Here is a 6,624-nt window from a genome sequence, read left to right as displayed (position 1 = left end):
CCTAATGATGATTTCACTGAGAACCGCCATGGCCTACCTGCTAAAGAGATTTCTTTATATTGACCAGATTCTAGGGTGCCCTTTCCAGGAGTGTCTCCTGTGACACAGTGGAAACCTTTATGTAGAACATCTCTCTAAAGCTAGAGAGTTCTCTTTGCTTTATTAGTGGTTCCATGCTCTGAATGGAGAAGTTATTCAGGGGCTTGGCATGTGTAGAAAATATCTAGGAACATGGGATGTAGGAGATTCTTCTGGATAAGAATTTTATTATCAGGTCCATTCTTGTGACAAACAGTTCAATTTCCTAGGTTCTATCTCTTTCCCAAAGGCCATTGTTTCCCTACAGATATTTAATTTTGTGGATTTTGCATTTCATTTTGTAATTGTTCATTCCTTGATCGGGGACTTTATAGATATTCCTGAATGTGTACTCACAAATTCCGTTTTCCAATTCTAGTTTTTTGCAATGATTTTCTCAACAAATCTGGCCAAGCTAAAGAGTGAATGTAATAGTCTAAATATTGTGTACCTACTTCAAATGATAAACTACCAAATTTTTATTTTATGCAGAAATTACCTGACATCAGTAAATCAAAGACAGCATGGACTATAGAATGTGGTTCTGTAGTCCCATTAGATATCATTTCTGGCATATCTACCTTCCTGTGTTCCAAGGGTGAGACTTCAGGCTTTTGGATGTTTTACCATGATTCTTTCTTCAGGCCATACAAAAGATACAGGATTATGGGAAGAGAGAGGAATGGCTTGAGGTGCAGTAAAAGCTCAACTTCAAAAGGCGCATAAGAACAGGAGGGAGTATATTTGGTATTGTCTTTTGTGGGTTCTCCATTCTTGACCTAGGACCTCAGAATCCATGTTTAAATTTCAACTAACTTCATAGACATATAAGCCACCAAATATATATACATATATATATATAGATAGATAGATAGATATAGATATAGATATATAGATATAGATAAAAGACATAGAGATAGAGATAGAGGAGAGATAGAGCTAGAGAGAGAGATAAATAGATAACGATAGATAGATTGATGATAGATAGATAGATAGATAGATAGATAGATAGATAGATAAATAGATAGATCAGACACCAAAACTAGACACGATTAAGATTAATAAAGCTAAGAAGTGCATGTTGCCATTAACAGGTTATAGATCTTCCCTGAGAGACACAACTAGAGTATGTCAATTACAGAAGTGAATGCTAGTGGCAAACCAGAGAATTGTAAACGGATCTCTTGTTGGTAAATTTTCAGAAAGGATTACAAGAGCTGAAGAGGCTATCAAACTCATCAGAAGAATAATGCCAATGAACAAGAGCTTTCTGGTACTATACTGATATTCAAAGACTGTACATGGACTGACCTATTGCTCCAGCTACATATGTAGCAGAGGATGCCCTTGTTGCACAGCAAAGAAAGGAGAGGCCCTTGGTCCTCCCTAGGTTTGACTCCCAGTTCAAGGAAATGTCAAGGGGCAGTAAGGGTGGTTTAAATGTAAAGGAAGGGAAACATTTAGGTCTCTTATGGAGAGGAAACTGGGAAACGAAATAACATTTAAATGTAGATATACAAATAACCAAAAAGTATTAAAATTAGCTTAAAATTAAAAAAATAATGAAAGAAATAAAAGTAAATAAAACTGAAAAGTAATCAGACATATTGATTCAGAAATCTAGAGGGATACTGTCAGGGAATGGTAGTCAGCATAACAGTAGTGGAAAGACGGAGATGATGAAGTCTCAACTAGAGTCATTTCTCTCTCCCAGTTACCAGTGTCAGACAGAAACTGCACTTTAGGAATCCAAATCATGGAGGAGTTTACTCTGAGCTGAGGATGCAATGCTTGTCTTTCCCTTCCTCCTTAGGACTACTTTTTCCTTCTGGGAGAAAAAATAAAAGCCATGCACTCTCAGAAAAAAAAAAAAAAAAAAACTGTACCTGTCCGAACACCTGGCTTTTGGAATAATGAAATTAATGATAAAAAAATCTCTGACTTCCAGGAACCGTAACAAGCAAGGAAATCCAGATGCTACTGAGAGGCTCCAACCTCCTGAATCCCATATGTGGAAGGCTCAGATCAAGGCTATGTGATCAGTGAACCCTCACAACCCTACACAGCACTCACTGTGCTTTCCCGTGTACCACATATTTCTTCATTTTTTTAAACTAAAACAGAAGGTCAACTTACTTCTACTCATTTTTTTATACATCCTCTTTTTTCTCTTTCCAAAATGGCTGTTTGCACTGAAATAGAGGCCATTTAGTAATCCCTAGAGGTGCTACAGGAATATAGGTGATGCAGTTCCTTGTGACATCAAAAGTTAGGGCTCTTCAGGGTACAAGAAATTTTTCAGGGAGGGCCAAATGATGATGTCACTGAGAACCGCCATGTCCTACCTGCTGAACAGCTTTCCTTACATTGACCAGATTTGAGTGTGGCTTTTCCCGGAATGTCTACTGTGACACAGTGGAAACCATTACGTACTAAAGCTCTCTACAGCTGGAAACTTCTCTTTGCTTCATCAGTGGTTACAGGCTCTACATGAAGAAAGTCAGTTAGGGGCTTATATTGAGTATGAAAGATCTAGGAACACGGGATGTAGGAGATACTTCTGGATAATAATTCTATTCCCAGGTCCATTTCTGTGACAACAATTTCAATTTCCTATGTTTTTCCATTTTCCACAGGCCATTTTTTCTCTACAGACATTTAATTCAGTGAATTTTGTATTTTATTTTCTAATTGTTCATTCCTTGAAAGGGGACTTTATAGATATTCCTGAATGTGTACACAAAAGTTCTGTTTTCAAATTCCAGTTTTTTGGCAATGATTATGGCAACAATCGTGGCCAAGCTATGAAGAGAATGTAACAGTGTAAATATTGTGTACCTACTTAAAATGATAACCTCCCAAATTTATATTATATGCAGAAATATAACTGCCTGAATAAATCAAAGGACAGCGTGGACTATGTAGTCCCATTACATATCATTTCTGTAATATTTACCTTCCTGTATTCCAAGGGTGATTTTTCAGGGTTTTGGATGTTTTAAAATGATTCTTTCTTCAGGCCAAAGATAAGATACAGGAGGATTGGCAGGGAGGGAAGAATTTGAGGTCAAATGAAATCTCAACTTTATTAGGCTCATAAGAACAGGAGAGAGTCTACTTGGCATTGCTGTTTGTGGATTCTACATTCTTGAAGTAGCTGCTCAGAATCTGTGTTAAAATTCCACCTAATCTCATAGCTGTAGGAACCACACACACACACACACAGACACACATATACACACACATATATACACACACACACACACACACACACATATATATATATAATCCGCCACCAAAACTAGACAAGATTGATGAACCTAAGAAGCACATTCTGTCAGGAACCAGATCTTCCCTAAGGGACACACCAAGAGCATTTCAAATACAGAAGTTAATGTGTTGTTGCAAAAATATAAAAATAAAAAGTAGTCTTTTGTGCTCGCTTCGGCAGCACATATACTAAAATTGGAACGATACAGAGAAGATTAGCATGGCCCCTGCGCAAGGATGACACGCAAATTCGTGAAGCGTTCCATATTTTTAAATCAACCAAGTAGAAACAAAAAGGACCATAGAAAGAATCAACAGAACCAAAAGTTGGTTCTTTGAGAAAATCAACAAGATAGATAAACCCTTAGCCAGACTAACGAGAGGACACAGAGAGTGTGTCCAAATTAACAAAATCAGAAATGAAAAGGGAGACATAACTACAGATTCGGAGGAAATTCAAAAAATCATCAGATCTTACTATAAAAACCTATATTCAACAAAATTTGAAAATCTTCAGGAAATGGACAATTTCCTAGACAGATACCAGGTATCGAAGTTAAATCAGGAACAGATAAACCAGTTAAACAACCCCATAACTCCTAAGGAAATAGAAGCAGTCATTAAAGGTCTCCCAACCAAAAAGAGCCCAGGTCCAGACGGGTTTAGTGCAGAATTCTATCAAACCTTCATAGAAGACCTCATACCAATATTATCCAAACTATTCCACAAAATTGAAACAGATGGAGCCCTACCGAATTCCTTCTACGAAGCCACAATTACTCTTATACCTAAACCACACAAAGACACAACAAAGAAAGAGAACTTCAGACCAATTTCCCTTATGAATATCGACGCAAAAATACTCAATAAAATTCTGGCAAACCGAATTCAAGAGCACATCAAAACAATCATCCACCATGATCAAGTAGGCTTCATCCCAGGCATGCAGGGATGGTTTAATATACGGAAAACCATCAACGTGATTCATTATATAAACAAACTGAAAGAACAGAACCACATGATCGTTTCATTAGATGCTGAGAAAGCATTTGACAAAATTCAACACCCCTTCATGATAAAAGTCCTGGAAAGAATAGGAATTCAAGGCCCATACCTAAACATAGTAAAAGCCATATACAGCAAACCAGTTGCTAACATTAAACTAAATGGAGAGAAACTTGAAGCAATCCCACTAAAATCAGGGACTAGACAAGGCTGCCCACTCTCTCCCTACTTATTCAATATAGTTCTTGAAGTTCTAGCCAGAGCAATCAGACAACAAAAGGAGATCAAAGGGATACAGATCGGAAAAGAAGAGGTCAAAATATCACTATTTGCAGATGACATGATAGTATATTTAAGTGATCCCAAAAGTTCCACCAGAGAACTACTAAAGCTGATAAACAACTTCAGCAAAGTGGCTGGGTATAAAATTAACTCAAATAAATCAGTTGCCTTCCTCTATACAAAAGAGAAAAAAGCCGAGAAAGAAATTAGGGAAACGACACCCTTCATAATAGACCCAAATAATATAAAGTACCTCGGTGTGACTTTAACCAAGCAAGTAAAAGATCTGTACAATAAGAACTTCAAGACACTGAGGAAAGAAATTGAAGAAGACCTCAGAAGATGGAAAGATCTCCCATGCTCATGGATTGGCAGGATTAATATGGTAAAAATGGCCATTTTACCAAAAGCAATCTACAGATTCAAAGCAATCCCCATCAAAATACCAATCCAATTCTTCAAAGAGTTAGACAGAACAATTTGCAAATTCATCTGGAATAACAAAAAACCCAGGATAGCTAAAGCTATCCTCAACAATAAAAGGACTTCAGGGGGAATCACTATCCCTGAACTCAAGCAGTATTACAGAGCAATAGTGATAAAAACTGCATGGTATTGGTACAGAGACAGACAGATAGACCAATGGAATAGAATTGAAGACCCAGAAATGAACCCACACACCTATGGTCACTTGATTTTTGACAAAGGAGCCAAAACCATCCAATGGAAAAAAGATAGTATTTTCAGCAAATGGTGCTGGTTCAACTGGAGGGCACCATGTAGAAGAATGCAGATCGATCCATCCTTATCACCCTGTACAAAGCTTAAGTCCAAGTGGATCAAGGACCTCCACATCAAACCAGACACACTCAAACTAATAGAAGAAAAACTAGGGAAGCATCTGGAACACATGGGCACTGGAAAAAATTTCCTGAACAAAACACCAATGGCTTATGCTCTAAGATCAAGAATCGACAAATGGGATCTCATAAAACTGCAAAGCTTCTGTAAGGCAAAGGACACTGTGGTTAGGACAAAACGGCAACCAACAGATTGGGAAAAGATCTTTACCAATCCTACAACAGATAGAGGCCTTATTTCCAAAATATACAAAGAACTCAAGAAGTTAGACCGCAGGGAAACAAATAATCCTATTAAAAAATGGGGTTCAGAGCTAAACAAAGAATTCACAGCTGAGGAATGCCGAATGGCTGAGAAACACCTAAAGAAATGTTCAACATCTTTAGTCATAAGGGAAATGCAAATCAAAACAACCCTGAGATTTCACCTCACACCAGTGCGATTCGCTAAGATCAAAAACTCAGGTGACAGCAGATGCTGGCGAGGATGTGGAGAAAGAGGAACACTCCTCCATTGTTGGTGGGATTGCAGACTGGTAAAACCATTCTGGAAATCAGTCTGGAGGTTCCTCAGAAAATTGGACATTGAACTGCCTGATGATCCAGCTATACCTCTCTTGGGCATATACCCAAAAGATGCCTCAACATATAAAAGAGACACGTGCTCCACTATGTTCATCGCAGCCTTATTTATAATAGCCAGAAGCTGGAAAGAACCCAGATGCCCTTCAACAGAGGAATGGATACAGAAAATGTGGTACATCTACACAATGGAATATTACTCAGCTATCAAAAACAACGAGTTTTTGAAATTCGTAGGCAAATGGTTGGAACTGGAAAATATCATCCTGAGTGAGCTAACCCAATCACAGAAAGACATACATGGTATGCACTCATTGATAAGTGGCTATTAGCCCAAATGCTTGAATTACCCTAGATCCCTAGAACAAACGAAACTCAAGACGGATGATCAAAATGTGAATGCTTCACTCCTTCTTTAAATGAGGAAAAAGAATACCCTTGGCAGGGAAGGGAGAGGCAAAGATTAAAACAGAGACTGAAGGAACACCCATTCAGAGCCTGCCCCACATGTGGCCCATACATATACAGCCACCCAATTAGACAAGAT

At 38.0% G+C, this 6,624-nt stretch overlaps 1 non-coding gene across 1 annotated transcript; it reads left to right on the top strand.

The window, feature by feature from the left end:
- Positions 1-3,513: 3,513 nt before the first annotated feature.
- LOC134484527 (U6 spliceosomal RNA) lies at positions 3,514-3,620 on the top strand. The gene has a single exon (XR_010061978.1). It is a non-coding gene; the product is annotated as a U6 spliceosomal RNA (small nuclear RNA).
- The last annotated feature ends 3,004 nt before the right edge of the window (positions 3,621-6,624 follow it).

Source organism: Rattus norvegicus, chromosome Y (genome assembly GCF_036323735.1).
Source record: "Rattus norvegicus strain BN/NHsdMcwi chromosome Y, GRCr8, whole genome shotgun sequence".
Taxonomy (NCBI): Eukaryota; Metazoa; Chordata; class Mammalia; order Rodentia; family Muridae; genus Rattus; species Rattus norvegicus.
Note: the sequence above shows the minus strand (reverse complement) of the source record. Positions and strands in the feature narration are given on the sequence as shown.